Source organism: Anguilla anguilla, chromosome 5 (assembly GCF_013347855.1).
Source record: "Anguilla anguilla isolate fAngAng1 chromosome 5, fAngAng1.pri, whole genome shotgun sequence".
NCBI classification, from domain to species: domain Eukaryota; kingdom Metazoa; phylum Chordata; class Actinopteri; order Anguilliformes; family Anguillidae; genus Anguilla; species Anguilla anguilla.
The window spans coordinates 55,957,630-55,973,048 of NC_049205.1; the positions used below are offsets into that span (position 1 = coordinate 55,957,630).

The 15,419-nt window shown below is 41.1% G+C and overlaps 1 protein-coding gene across 1 annotated transcript in view; it reads right to left on the reverse strand.

Moving 5' to 3' along the window:
• The window catches only part of LOC118228406 (cadherin-8-like), a 171,061-nt gene extending 164,346 nt beyond the window's left edge, over nt 1-6,715 (reverse strand). The window contains exon 1 of the mRNA XM_035419925.1: nt 6,656-6,715. The gene's annotated coding sequence lies outside the window, so the exon portion shown is untranslated. The remainder of the gene's footprint in view (nt 1-6,655) is intronic.
• Between the last annotated feature and the right edge of the window lie 8,704 nt (nt 6,716-15,419).

Below are 15,419 nucleotides of genomic sequence, written 5' to 3' on the forward strand. Positions count from 1 at the left end.
TGCCTCTGGCATATTTTGTGCAGTGATATTTCATGTTTTACTGGTTTAGAAAGTTGTGTTTAAGTCCAATATACTGTATATAAGTGCAATATACTGTATGTATTATATATATATATATATAGAGAGAGAGAGAGAGAGAGAGAGAGAGGCCTTATGGAGGGAGAAGTTCGGTTCCCAAAGGTAGCTTGTCATGAGAGTTAGGTGTAAATCGGCAGAAATAAACAGCGGATGTCTGGATTGAGCCGACACGACCCGGTGATATAAACACACACACAGGCTGGGGGGATCCTGACAGTCTTCGTTTGTCTGATGATAAGCTCCCCATCCCCATCGCCACCGCCCACCGTCCCACACCGCGTCCTTCAGGACTGGGAGCGCGGCGATCGCGGTCAGCGAGGACGTTTCACACAGGTAACGGCAGGACCCCTCGCCAAAGAGCCGCCCGTCATTCTGGCCTACTACCTGTCGCGCCTGGGAACGGGGTCCGCTCGCAGCTGCACTCTAAAAGAAATGCGCGGCTGCTGGCGGGGGGGGGAGGGGGGGTGGGTTGGGTATGCAATCCGAACCCCAGGTGCAACCCACACCCAGTGCAAATGCATCAATCATCCCGCTCTCTGAGATAATTTATGTCCTGCACAGAAGGCCACAGATTCAATCTCCAGCATGTTCTGACTGTCATGCCCAATGCTTATAACTGTCATCAGTCTTCATCCCAGGAATCGTTCCTCTTCTGTCACACCGATTATTAATGTTACACTTTACTCCGCGTGTAATTAATTATGACGAGGTACATTCAACCACTATGGGGCCTGAATATGATAAATTGCTGTGTTTCAGATATCTATATTGATCGGGAACTTTAAGTAACTGTCTGATTCCGATTCATGTGGCCTGATGGCTGAATTATTTCTCCTTCATTAAAGTTAGTCAGGACCATAAATGCATCTGACTGAAAATGGTATTTTTGCCATTACCCACAATGCAGCTGATCACTATGCAATTTCTGTTTTCAGAAAACAGGATGCTGATTTTGACCGGTGTATTCTGGACGTACATAGTATAGAAAAACTCAGGTGAACTCCATTGTTGTTACACATTGCTGTGATTATACAGCAGGTCTTTACATGGAATCCATGTTCTGACTTTGATATACTTTTAATCTGGTATTGACAAACCCCCAGTCCTCGAACAACTTAATTGGCCAGACATTTGATGGTACTCGGGCTGCAATTGAGTTTTTAAGTGCTTTTCTTTTTGATGACCTCTTGCTGTTGACTTCAACGTGAGAATTATTTGCTAACAATACATACAATCAGCCTAGTTTGGCCAACACTATTTTCATTGGTTAGCTGCTAACATTAGCTTTGAAAAGATGTTTCCGGACAACAACCCTGATGCTAGCAGATTTAACAATGTTTAGAATTTTATGCTGCTTCCTTTATACAAACCAACAGTGGCTGCATTACATATTTACATTGTTTTTTTCAATTTCATATACATTTTTTATATGTAAAATGAGTTAATGTTAAAGTTTTAATTTATTAATCGGACTATGTGTTAAATGGCATGGCGATAGTGTGTGTGTGTGTGTGTGTGCGTGGGCATGTTTTACTATCTTTTTGAGAACCAAATGTCCCCACAAGGATGAAAAGATGAGGAAAACTATGCAAGGTCCCCACAAGTTCAAGAGGCTGTTTTAGGGTTAGGACTTAGGGTTAGGGTTACAATTAGGTTATGGTTAGGGTTAAGGTTAGGCATGTAGTGGTTGGGGTTAGGGTTAGGGTTAGGATTAGGGTTAGAGGTTACGGAATAAATGTAAGTCAATGGGAAGTCCTGTATAGCAATACAAACGTATGTGTGTGTGTGTGTGTGTGTTTGTCTGTCTGTCTGTGCTTGTGTTTGTGAGTATAATTTCATCCTTTTCACTATTTTCCTCATGGACTGTAAAATGGAGCACACATAAAAGTTGCACAGAAAAGGCAATTAAGAACCAGTGAAACATGTAATTTAATCAGTCCAGAGTGAATGGCATTATGGGTGTGAATGGAATTTTGACTTTCTTCTCGCTAGATAAAGTTATTGTAACACTATATAAATATATATTTTGCGGAGTACAATTATATGGATGAAGGAATGTTTTTACCCGGTTTAGGATTCAAAGGACAGGATAATGGCAGAAGCTAAGTTGTGATTAATTGTCCCGTCCTTTTTCAAAGACAGTGTGTCACAGTTCTATTAGGGCGGTGATCACTTGTATGGAGGTGTAGCCATAAATTACTACTGCAGAGACACAGATCAGCATCGAGTTGTTTCATCGCAACTTCATCTTGATTTCTGCTGCCGAGTCCACCTCAATTAAGCTTTCCTCTCCACGATCCATAAAAGTGTGCCCTTTTCATGTCCAGCTAGTCATAATGTCGATTCCTGCCAAATTACTGCAAATCACAAGGAAAACTGGCAAAGAATACCAATATGGAAGAAATGTATGTGTCCTAAAACAGTTAGCATAGTTTATGCAATTCAGTTTTCTTAATCGGGGACATTAACCAATTAACATATCACTGTTATATTGCATAATAAAAAAAACAATGAAAATGTCCCATTGTGAAATGAATGAAAATGAACACAAAGTGAAGAACTGAACGGAGTAATATTTGAAATGCATTTGGTGTGTGCGTGTGTGTGGGTTGAGTGTGGGGGGGGGGGGGGGGAGAGTGACGTTTGGGGTTGGGGTTAGAGTTTTGTCTCTAGAACTATCATCTCGGTTCTGGATACTCATGCATTCTACCATAGTTCCATTTCTGTCTTTTATCAGTTTACTCATTTACGGTATTTAAAGAGATGGCTCCACATTTTGCAGCTGTGCATCGTTCTCTTTGTGCTGCAGGCACGGTTTCCAGGGATTAAACTACACAACTGACTGGCGGCCGCACGACATTTAATAGGGTTTGTAATAGATTCCCTACGCTTCCCATAATCCTGTGGGGGGGAAAAACCCTGGCAATTTTTATTTATTTATTTATTTATTTATTTATTTATATTTATTTTTTCCCAGGCTTCTCATGTCAGTCCTTTTGCCTCGACATAGATTGCTCTATATCAGATACAGCCTTTCTGCTGTTTCTCTACGGCACATAACTATCAACACTACGCTTCATCCATTCTACACACACAATGCAGTTCACCATTCTGCCACGTGCATTTTTATACAGTAATGTCAATGTCAAGGCGAAATCTCGACTGAAATCCAGAGCCATTCAAGCCTTTTTTTTTTAACTGAAAAGATCTTTTCTTCCTGTAAACTGAAGTTGAAATATGTGCTTTCTTTTTGTGTTTTTTTTTTTTTCTAGGAATACTGGCTTCAACGTGAATAAAATAAATAAATATAGATAGACACTGAATACCGAGTAATTTTATTTTGTTTTGTTTACACATTCTATAAAAAGTAAATGAAGAAATGACCTCCAAGCAGAAAATAATCTATTACACTAAGCTCGTGTCAGTCATAGAGGAATTGATAATATTGGTAGAAATGAGTCATAAGCAGATCCAATAGGAACAGCCACAGGAATGAAGCCACGCCCCCGTAGCCACCTGCGCTTCCTCATCTAAATGTACCGCTGCTCTTCCCTAAGGGGGTCTCATTTCAAAACAGTTCAACAGCTCTCTTGAATCCTATTGACACATCCTAAAAAAAAAGAAAAATAAAACAATTGTATTTGCTGACAGGAGCAGACCCCATTAAGCCAGTCTAGACTTGACATTTACCGCAGAAGGTGTCCAGCGCTGCTTCAGACCCGAGGACCTCGAAGCAAATCCGAACGAAACCAAACCGAAATCGTGAGGTCAGCGGGACTGCGCGGGCGAGAGAAGTTGACGGCGCGTTCCAGCGACGACAGCGACGAGGAGTATATTGCTGCGTGTTAATGCTCTGCAAAATGGTCTGGATGAGGCAACCCTACACTGGTGACGTCACTGAATTAGTAATGATGCACTGGCTTCTGAGTAATGGAATGGTAATGGTATTTGGTGGCATATAACACACTGTAGTGATTTCCCTCTGCCAGTGAGCTAATATGAAATAAAATGTAGCCTATACCTTTCCAGGGCTATGGGGACCTCCATAAGTGTTTTGAGAGCTAAAATCCTTCCTCTGGGAAATCCTTCCTTCTTCACAGTTTCTGCAGCTATCGAGTAAACCTTGATAACACATTAACCAATAAAATATTTCCTGTTTATATACTGACCGGGATGTTTTATGGCCAGAATCAATATGAGCATATTGTATGTTCAAATTAATATACACACAGTTGTATGCATCATAAAATAAAGGCACACTAAGAAACCTGACACACAAATCCAGAATAAAAAAATATTTAAAAAAAAAAAAAGCACAAATACAGTATTTATGTAGAAATTATGGCATTTCTGCAAAGCATCAAAATGAATGTATAGCCTGTTATAAAATATTGTATTTCTGTTAACCGCAGGTAACATATGCAATAGTTTTTCCTAAGACATTACGGCATTATTAAATTATTAATAGATAAATAATTTGACCATGCTGTAAATATATTAAGGACACTTTTGTGCTCCACCATCAACTGAGGCTTTGCTATGAGAAAGAAAATGGAGGTTACATGAGGAATATTTCCTAATTTCCCACCCTTTATACTTCTTCATAATCATGTGATTCTCAAGAATTTAAAGCTTGTGCTCGTTATTATATCATTGTGCATTTGCATATATGACAATTCTCTCTTCTTTAAAAAAATGTGTTATTTTTAATTGCTGTACAATGTATTTCACCAAACTCATTACAACTATGAAACTCATTTTCTTCTTTCCCTTTTTTTTTTTTTTTAGAATAAGAAATTTTCTAAACTTCCAATACTTAGAAAACACACGAACACACACAGGCACACACACACACACACATATAAAGCAAGCTTACATTTCATTTTCTCAATATGGTTCTTCTAAATCCATTGCTGTCGAGTGGATTTGGACAGTTTGGAGACCACGGAGTGCTGATCTAGTCAGCTCAGCGCAGCTGAACTTAACAGAGTCCCATTGCTCAGCGTCTGTCACCAGCAGCCAATATTTTGTCTCATCACGATGATCGATGGCGGTATCACCACGCCCTGACGCCCGACTGTGGATCGGACTCGCCAAGCGGATGAGTCAGCTCGATTGATCCTGTGATTTTCAGGGCAGGACACTTCTGCTATTTGACAAAGTTTGTGACAGTTTTCCTTTGTAAGGGTCAAGGAGATACAAATGGGGCACCTCACCAGGGAGATTCTGGCTTCTTATTCCGCCAATGTATTATAATTCGCTATAAAAATAGAGTTTTGTGTGAAGTAAATCTAAGGTGAGAACAGGGACTAGTTTTTCATTAGAGAGAAAACGTGGTGTATCAACATCTTATTTAATTTTGTAATTTAGCTTTTTATAAGGCACAGTGGGTAAGGAACTGGGCTTGTAACCGAAAGGTCACAGGTTCGATTCCCGGCTAGGACACTGCCGTTGTACCCTTGAGCAAGGTACTTAACCGAAACTGCTTCAGTATATATCCAGCTGTATAAATGGATACAATGTAAAAATTCTATGTAAAAGTTGTGTAAGTCGCTCTGGATAAGAGCGTCTGCTAAATGCCTGTAATGTAATGTAATGTAATATAAGTGTGTATGCTTTGCATGTAAAGGTGTTGAATATGCCACCACACTTACGAGACTCATTTAAGCAAAAAAGAAAATATTGCAATGTGCATTGCATAAATTACATCGCGTAGCTGTAAGAGCAATGAAAGACAAGCAGAAGGTAAGCACTTACACGTGTAGAGCCTTAGTCTGAAACAATATGCAGGGGAATTAAACATCTAATTAACTATGACAGGAGTCATAGTTCAGTGCCACCACTGGTGTTTTGCTTTACTGTGTATAATTTTTGTAACAAAAAATAAAATAAAACAACATAACAGAACTAAGGTAGACAGATATAATTTGGAATAACTCATTTTAAATCCCTTCTTTTCAAGCTTGAAAGAAACTGAAACTCAACTTAAACAGTTGAAATGCTGAAGGAAGAACAAATGCTTAATCCATTAAATCTGAATGCGTAATTTCTCAGATGTAGAGAAAATGCAGCTGAATCTGTACAAACAAAACAAAAGAGCCAATATGAATCCAGTAGCTTCAGAATCATTAATGACCGAGCTGTCTGTCGCAAACAACCTAGCGCCTGTAATTGTGAAACGGAGGTTTAATCACAAGCATTCACGTACTGCCTCAGTTGTCTTTGCGCACTTTATCGTTGCGCACTGACACACCGTCCCGCGAGCGCTCTTATCAACTGACGGCTGCTTGTTTTGCTCGTACAGTAGCATCCGCCGATCCGCTGTCTGTTTAGATGCAAAGACTAGTCCAGACACCTCGATTCTGCGTTGAACGCATAAACTCCCACGTCTCGGCCGCTCCAGCTTTAAAACGCGCACGTCAGCGAGGAGAGACGCGGATCAGAAAGAGCCGATCGGAAGCGCCAGTCGCTGCCTCGGCCTGTTGCTTCCGAGACAGTTAAAAAAGAAGGGGCGTAAACGCTGTATGTGTGTAAGATGCACGACGCGTTGTGAGACTGCACAGACTCTGTAACTCACTGACAGCAAAGCAGGCATCGGCGCTGCTTGTCGTCGAGGTCTCTGCGCTGTCTTGATCCTGATGCCCTGCCACTTCACGCGGTCCGCCTCAGTCCTAAAAAGAGCCTGCTTCGCACTTCAGACAGTCAGGCATGCGCTTCTGCTGGAGAAAAGACTGCAAAACATGAGATGGCCAGTCAAATAACTTTAAACATGCACAGGAATACATCACACATTGATTATTGATTCATGACCAATGATGAATTATTATTTAAATGATTAACAAGTTTTTAATTATAACTTGCTGGGTGGACTGTCCGCCATCTCAAAATCACATTGTCTTGTGCAGAAGGTCTTCTGAATACCAATATATGTACGATTCACCCATCAACCACTCTCTTACTCTTTAATCATCATTTCATTTTATTATTAATTGTATTGTCTTGAATTGTATTAAATTGTCCAGCTTTGCATTATTAGTCTTCTTTCCCCAGTAAAACTATGATTTTGTGCAAAACAGAAAAGGCAGTTCCACTAATCATATGGAATGGTATACTGTGGATAATTACATTGCATGTGTTGGTATTTAATATGAAACTGCATGGTAATAATGAGCTTAATCAAGAGAATCCTTGGTCATTTAACTTACAAATGGCAACCGTGGATCATAATCATTGTCTTCAGAAACGGATTCAGTGATTCCTTTGGTTAATTGACTTGATTGATTGTGATGGGTTCAGCAGCAGGTGGCTGCGTGACAGTGTGATCCTGGAAGAAATGAATGTCTGTGAAATGCAGGTGTGTAATAGGGGAGCGATCTACATTTGAAAGATCTGTGAAACCGACTTGTTTGTAAAGATATTGCAACGCGTTACAATATAGACAGATAGACAAATTACTGCCACTTTCAGACACAAACATGTTGCTGCGAGATGTACTCATTATACTTTCAAAAACAGTGACCACATAGTCACAATTTATTGCAATACATTCCGTTTCGGTAAGGGATAAGGGCATGTTCTCATAGTAAATATGTTACAATTTTTTGATTGTTTGCATCTGTGTGTATAATACATTAAAGTAAAACGTTTCCCTTTATTTAACTCTAATTTGAATGTCTGCCAAGCATATGTAGTTAGCTAATTAGCAAACACTACCTGCAGAAAGCACTACATGCTAAATAAAAGAAGTTAGCTAACTTTAGCCTCCCCGTCATTAGCAAAGGTTTCAATGTCATTTCAAGCGCAGGTCCTTCTCCCCCACAGTCTAGTAGAGTCGCCCACTGTGTCCTGCCTTGTCCTATTCCTAAAAATAACTTCAACGTAAATTGACAGCCTCAGATGTGGAGTAACCACAAATGTAAATCTAAGTGTTCAGGCCCCAGAGTAAATGTCATTATCGGTGTTGTTCTGTAAGTCCCTCGGCGTTTAGCCACCGCTCTCATCAGAGATTCACCTGAGCGAGTGTAAACTTTTCATCCCGAAGAGGAAATATGCAGCGCTACACGCCGCTCCTGCTCCTCACACCCCGGCCCAGGCCACCGGGCCTGCAGCCGCCTTCTCCCACGCCATCGATCGCCTGACTCAGACAGAAGCCGCGTCTGTAGCTTTGATCATCGATACGCAGGCCAGCCTCACACTCCTCACCTCGGTCCTCTGCATTGATTTGAAAAGCGAAAAAAAAAAACAAAAAAAAAAAACTACAACCTTCCTCAGACAGGGGTAAGTGATAGTGATGATGCGTCCTCTGGTTCGGAAAATCTCCTGCCCTGACCTTCCCTGCTGGGAGCAAGCTGGAACTACAGGGGCCGCCGCTTTGACCCTAACGGAGAGCGCACGTTGCTAAGACACCCACATTTACACATGCAGGCATGCATATTCATCAGCAAATCCACACACACACACACAGACACAAACGCATGCATGTGCACGCATGCACACACACAGACAAACACACACGCATACACACACACACACATGCACTCAGACAGAAAACATTACGGAAAAACTTGCATTTTAATCTCGTCTCGCAGTTAAAGAGGTTGAATCCTGAGGTTAATCCCACAGGGATTTAGTCCAGAAACTGTCATTTTTTTCTGTCATGTGTGCAATGAACTTTAGCAAATATTACATTTTGTCACCCAAAATGTCACCGGTTGGCAGCGTCTGAAATAGACCGTCGTGCGTCTCTCGAGCTTAAGGTCAGGGAGGACCGGAGTTGGATAGACTGCTCCGCACGTCAGAGCTCGCCGTCACAGGTGTCCTTCCAGACGTGATGGCAGACGACAGCGTCACACAGACCGCTCGCTTCCTGGAAGGTTTCAGAGCGCCGGCCTGAGAGAATGGGTCTAATAATAAAGCAGCAGGTGAAGCGTGAGGACGGAACGGGTGTCATTTTGGGGAGTCACCGCGAGGAGATGCGGTGTATCCACGGAAACAGGGCTTTCTTTGCAAAAACCAATCAGGTCTGGACTTGAAGAACAGAGGGTGTTTCTCTATGCTGTGTATCAATAAATAATAATAATTGATGAATGAATGAATGAATAAATAAATAAATAAATAAAAATCAGTGAAAAAATCTGATTTAAGATGCAGCCTGCCATCAGATTTGTAAGGTGTTTGGTGGTTGGCTCTGAATTCACGCCGGTTCAAACTTCAAACAGAAAACACGCACAGCTCACAGGTCTGCCATTAAATCAGCCTGCCTCCGAGGACACAGAGCAGCCACACTTCCCCTCAGCACCAGGCTTGGCTCTTCTTCCTTTTTTTCATTTCACATTATATACTGCACATCACAGCAGCACAGTGCAGAATCAAAATTTCACTCACATCTAAAAGAAAAAAAAAAAATATATATATATATAAACTAAAAATACTTCAAAATTTCAAAAAAGTATTTTTCACTTGGATCCCAAGTTGCTTGAAGCAAAACATGGATTAGGGGAGATTAATAAATGTCAGCTCTAGAGACCAGCACTTCTCTCTGCCAAGAAGGAAATCAATAACAGTTTTCCCCGATAAGAGGACAACAGAGCAGGCCAGCTATATTGCCTCATGCAGTGCTCTACAGTCGCTGACATTCATCTCCATGTAGGTTCGTCCTCTGCTGTCACGCCGGTGACCTTATGCAGATGCTAACCCTAAACTAATGAGCAAACACATTCCATCACTGGGCAGTTTAGTCCCTTTACGCGCGCGCCCGTAATCGCCAGGGATACCGAACAATGAAAAGCGGAGAAGCATTACTACTATTCTGAGAGTTTGGCACTGGAATGCCATTTATTATTCAAAAGTAGTTTTTTTTTTTTTCTTTTCCGTCTGAAAGGCCCAATGTGGGCCGCTCAGCTGAATGCGCATTATGCCAGATGACGAGCAGACCAAGCTGACAGGCGTTGGTCCCCCAGCCGGGCTCACAAATTACTGCTTTCGTAAATAGAGAAGCAAGGTTTCAGCGACGTTATCTGCATTGTAATTACAGCATGTCTCACACAGACCAATGCTCACGCGGTACCGCCATTGCATTTATTTGGTTATTTATTTATTTTCACACTCCATGAATATCAAATACTTTCAAACTATGGTTTAAATACAGCTCTCCTGCTGGCACACACACACACACACACACACACACACACACACACACACACAAGCAGACACACATATGCACGCACGCACGCACACACGCATTCACAAACACACACACACACACACATACACACACACTCGCGCACGCACACACACATGGTAGGCAGCACGGACAGAGGGCTGGATACCCTCCTGCGGTGTGTGACTGCTGGCTACTGTAGTTCTCACTTACAGTTTACTCATTTATAATCCAAGTAGAGATATGGCATTGACAGACATTGCAAACTGCTTTTACAAAAGAACCAGACTATGATTTCCATTGTCTATATGGAGACTATAGACAATGGAAATGAATAGCCTACCATAAACTACATGTAGTTAATAAATAATCAGACGTAATACGCCGGATTAGTCCAATAGCTGAAGGAACTCCAACTGTGTATTAAGCAAACAACCTTATTTAATTTTGCACTTAATTAAAGACTTTGATATTTCGGTCATGTTAGTGCTTTGGGGGATTATGCAACCAGTCTTTTGGTATTCCTAACTTTAATAACTACAATTATTGTCTCTCTGAATTTTTTTTGTTTATTTTCAGATGATTACTCCGAAGATACACAGCACTGCCACACTGTTAACTCTTACATGCATAGATTTTATTTCATGTTGCCTTGAAATTTAATAATGTAACTTCCATTTATGAATTGTGCACTCCATTGCACTGGTGCTCTGATGGAGTGCCAACAACAGATGTTTACATTTTGATTATTTACTTTTTAAAAATTATTTTCCTTTGTCCCGTCTTTTTAGATTATGCATCCAAAAAAAAAAAGCTGTGGGAAACAAGATTAACATAGTTCAAAGTGTTTTTGATGAGTGTTTTCGTTGATTAATCAGTCTGATTAATATTTTAATCCATGCAGCCCTCAGCTTTAACAATAAATAAATAAAAATAATTACAATATTGGATGCAGTTTGCTTACTGTGCTGAAATACTTCACTATAGCACATAAATTTATACCAATCCTAAACAATTATTGTTGGAAAAATGAATACTGTTTGACTGTTTGAAATGATCTATGATGCTCCTGTAATTGGCTGCTAGCAAAGACAAAAATTAAAAAGAAAACAAATGTAATTTTGTAAGATCAAACTGTGATCCAGTAGGTAGGCTTAACTTTCTCCATAGAGATTTATTGTGTGTGTGTGCGCGCATGCGTGCATGTATGTGTGTGAGAAAGACAGAGAGAGAGAGAGAGATACAGGGAGAGAGAATGCAAAAAGTAATTATTAAAATATTAACTTGAAGTGCATTTTAATTTCTGTAGGATGGCACAATGACAGTTGTACAAATTGTAACACATTCTGGCAATATCCTCGCTTGCTTCTCTGATTATAATATAGAAACACACTGTCGTCCTTTCTCCTGGGCTGAAGGACAATGCATCTAAAATGAACATCTTCTCTGTTTTAATAAATACAGAGAGGAATATGCGTACCTGGGATTTAATAAAGCACAGACCTCAAGGTGACAGCCAACAGCAGTCATTTAAAAGCATGAGCTGTTCAGTCCCATACGCTTCCTAAACATAAACATAAACAAAACAGAAAAAAATAAAAAAACTCCAAATAAATAGTGGCAACCTCAAAGATTTACATTTTAAAGAAAATAAACTCTGACAAATGTCTCTGTTTCCCAACAGGGCAAACTCAATCAAATTGCGATAAAGGAACTTGAAATAAAATAATAAACGGATAAAATAAACATTTTGTGTTGCTCCCTGTTCTGAGCTTAGCAGCCTTTACAGCCTGTGTGATAAATAACTATACAATTAAAACTTCTAACACAAGCACAATTATGACTGTGTGGAGGCAATTAGTACATATGTCCCATCACAAGAGTATTATTTAACTAATGCTGTATGGTATCTGAGGAACACAATTACAAGGAGGAAAGGCAATAATTTTAGTGCTAATTACCATAGAAATTACCGCACTTCTAGTGCTTGAATAATGCTGTGATATTAAACATTCAATGCACAGTTACTGCACACTGCTTAGCCAGAATAAGAATTCTAGCTCTGCACTCGCTGCCGAAAGCAAGGTTTTTTTCCCCCCCCTGCATTCCCTTGATTTCGGGCCACGCAACTTTGGGCCATTTTGCTCAGAACTGACTGGTGCTTTCATTTGCCCTGTGCCACTTCTGGTTTGCCCATTCAGGAAGGAGACCGGTTGCTATGCTCTGTATCCAGTCAGCTCTCGCCATCTCTTGGGGCCCAAAAACAGTCAGTAGCAAACGGAGAATTCAAGAAAAGGGATAGTCAATAGTGAAATGTGGTCTACTTAAGGTGGCATGTGAGCTTGATGATTAGAGAGGATTCATATTTCGACCAAAGTAAGGAGTAGAAAGGAGCAGTGGGCCTTTTTTATTCAGACAAACAAACGGAGACAGACGTTAATGACGGCCAATCTGCGGTCCAATCAGATTTGCGTCAACCCAAGGATGCCCTCACCGCATGTCAAATTGAAAACGAGAAAATCGGGGAAAAAATGTGATGGAATTCTAGTGCTCCCCCCGCCCCGCCCCGCCACACCCCAGCCCCTCACCCGGGGGTTTCCATGGGTGGAATCTGATTTCACTACCCCAAGCTGATGCTGCTCAAAGGATCCATACAAAAAAACACAGCAAATTAGATTGCTGGACTGCAAATGGCGGTGGTTTGCTTCCTGTTATGACAGCCACAAAGCGCTACTTTGTCCGAGTTGAGCAGCGAACGTGCCAGAGCGGCTTTCACTCTAAATGTAAATGAGAGGGATTTTAGCAGCACGGTCAGATAATGTATGGGGAAACCGCAGTGTCTCTGCCAGCACCCATGAATGACAAATGCTGTTAGGAAAAGGAAACGTACACTCTGACAAACAAATAAGCGTGCGCGCGCGGAAAGCCAAACTCATGTGCACACAAACAAAACGAAACAGATTCACACAAAAACGTGTAAGCTCACATGCACAGTTATGCGCACATGCACGCACGCACGCACACACACACACACACACACACACACACACACACACACACACACACACACACACAGGCCTCCTTGGAATGTCTTCACAGCAGGCAAGGCTGTGTTAATAAGTCAGGCACTTTTTGATAGGCATGGATCCTTCCCAAACAGCAGGGGGCAGCGCAAGTTCTTGCGGGGGGTTGTGGGCGGGGGCACCAGAGCGTGCCGGGTCAGCATGAGGAACTTGAGTAGCGGGAGCGGGCGAAACGCAGCTGCCACCAGCCGAACCCCTGTATCCAACTCCCCCACACCCCCCGCCGACCCTCTCCAGGCGACTACCAATCAGCACCTCCATCACTGCCCACATAACAAGATCAGTTGACAGTTTTTAACCAAGCCAACAGCGGAAGAGGAGTACTCCTGGGGTGCTCTCTAAGAATGTGCTCTATTCTTACCCTCCTCTGAGACCTCTTTCAGACCATAATGACTGGAGTCTCCAATCACTCAAAAAGCAAGCAACTCATCACAATCCCTTTAAAATGGCACCTAGAGTTGTCTTTCGAAAGAAAAATTAATTATTGGACCGCCTTTTGATTGAGCAGAATAAGGAATTTTAAAATAGTCTCGTGAAAGGTCACAGACTTGGCTCAAACATTGTTCTTTTTTTAGATTTTATTTCAAAGCAAAACCATCATCGCCACTTGATCCCCATTTTTCCAGAATATGGTGTTCGCTTATAACGATTTCACGAAATAAACCTTTGGATGGAAAATAACCTAAACTGCTGTTTTAACCTGAGATTGACAGGCTATGACAGGGCACTGGTGGCTTGGTCATTTAGTAGCTACGGTAGTAAATCAACATGAAGCACCCTGTATAAAGAGCATACTTTAAAGCATACAAGCATTGTGATGGAGGTAGCATTAGGGTCAAGGGCAGGGTGGCATAGCAATGGCGCTGTGTACACTGACACATCAATTGAACGTCAATCACCCCGTGATCGCTAAAGGTCTGGACGTAGATCTACAGCGCCTGAGTCAGCACTTAAACAAAGTCTATTGGGAGGGTCTTAAGAACTCAGCACACACTGACCTCCAGACAAGCTGATTTCAGGCTTTTTTTTTTTTTAAACTTTTTGTTTGGCTCTGACAAAGAAACCCCAGATACTAGTGTCACTCAAACCCCCACTCACTCACTCTCGCTAAGTCCGTACCTCCTCCAAAGGAATTGCTGGGATTGTGTTTTACCGCTAGATGTCAAAAAGGCAAAAGTACGTGCCTGTTCTCACTCAAGCTTTCGCTTCATTTTTGCTCCCCATCCCTCCCCCTTCCTCCCCTCCCCCCACCCCCTACCCCTCCCGAGAAACACGACATCATTTCCTGCCAGTGTTCTAATGGCTGAAGAATCGGCGGTATAGAGAGAGAATGGAAGCGCTTCTGCAGGAGAAAAGGATTGCTTTTGGGAAGCGATTACTAGCTACAGTACAGCTACTGCATCCAGTTTCGATGGGTACGAAAGGTACATTTCTTCAACCAATAAATACATAAAACTAATAAAAAACAGACAAGTATGGTTAGATTAAACAAACAAGAATACACTCATAGTCAATATATCAATTGTGTAATCATACAAACCACATTGACGTCAATATTATAACACTGTAAGGACTCATAATAAGGATTCAACTGAAGTAGCTCATTATTTGTTTATATGCTGAACGTTAACCGTCGCCATATGTAATGCAGGAATATCATATGTTCACAGGAGGGGGTTCTAATCTCAGGAGGTCCCAGATCATTAATGATGTTGGAACTGAAACCCACTGATTTCACGTTCTGTTTTAGGAATTCATTTGAAGTTGTTGAATATTTTTAATTCGATAATTTATTTATTTTCTGTTAAAGACAAATTGCTGGTGTCACGTAAAAACCTTGTATCTTCAAAAAAACTTTCTTTGTTCCATTTAGCAACAAATTAAAGCTTAGTCACATGGGGTTTTGAAACAATTTACTTGCTGAGTTCTAATAATACACAAACTTTTTTTGCACAACACTGACATATTTTAGTAAGCTGCAGAATTTGTTTATGTTGAAGGATAATTGTGCTCATTAAAAATCACTCGATTTATTTTATTGCATTTTATTTTTTATGTTTCATTTTTCAAGTACATATAATAGCAAGTATATTTATATG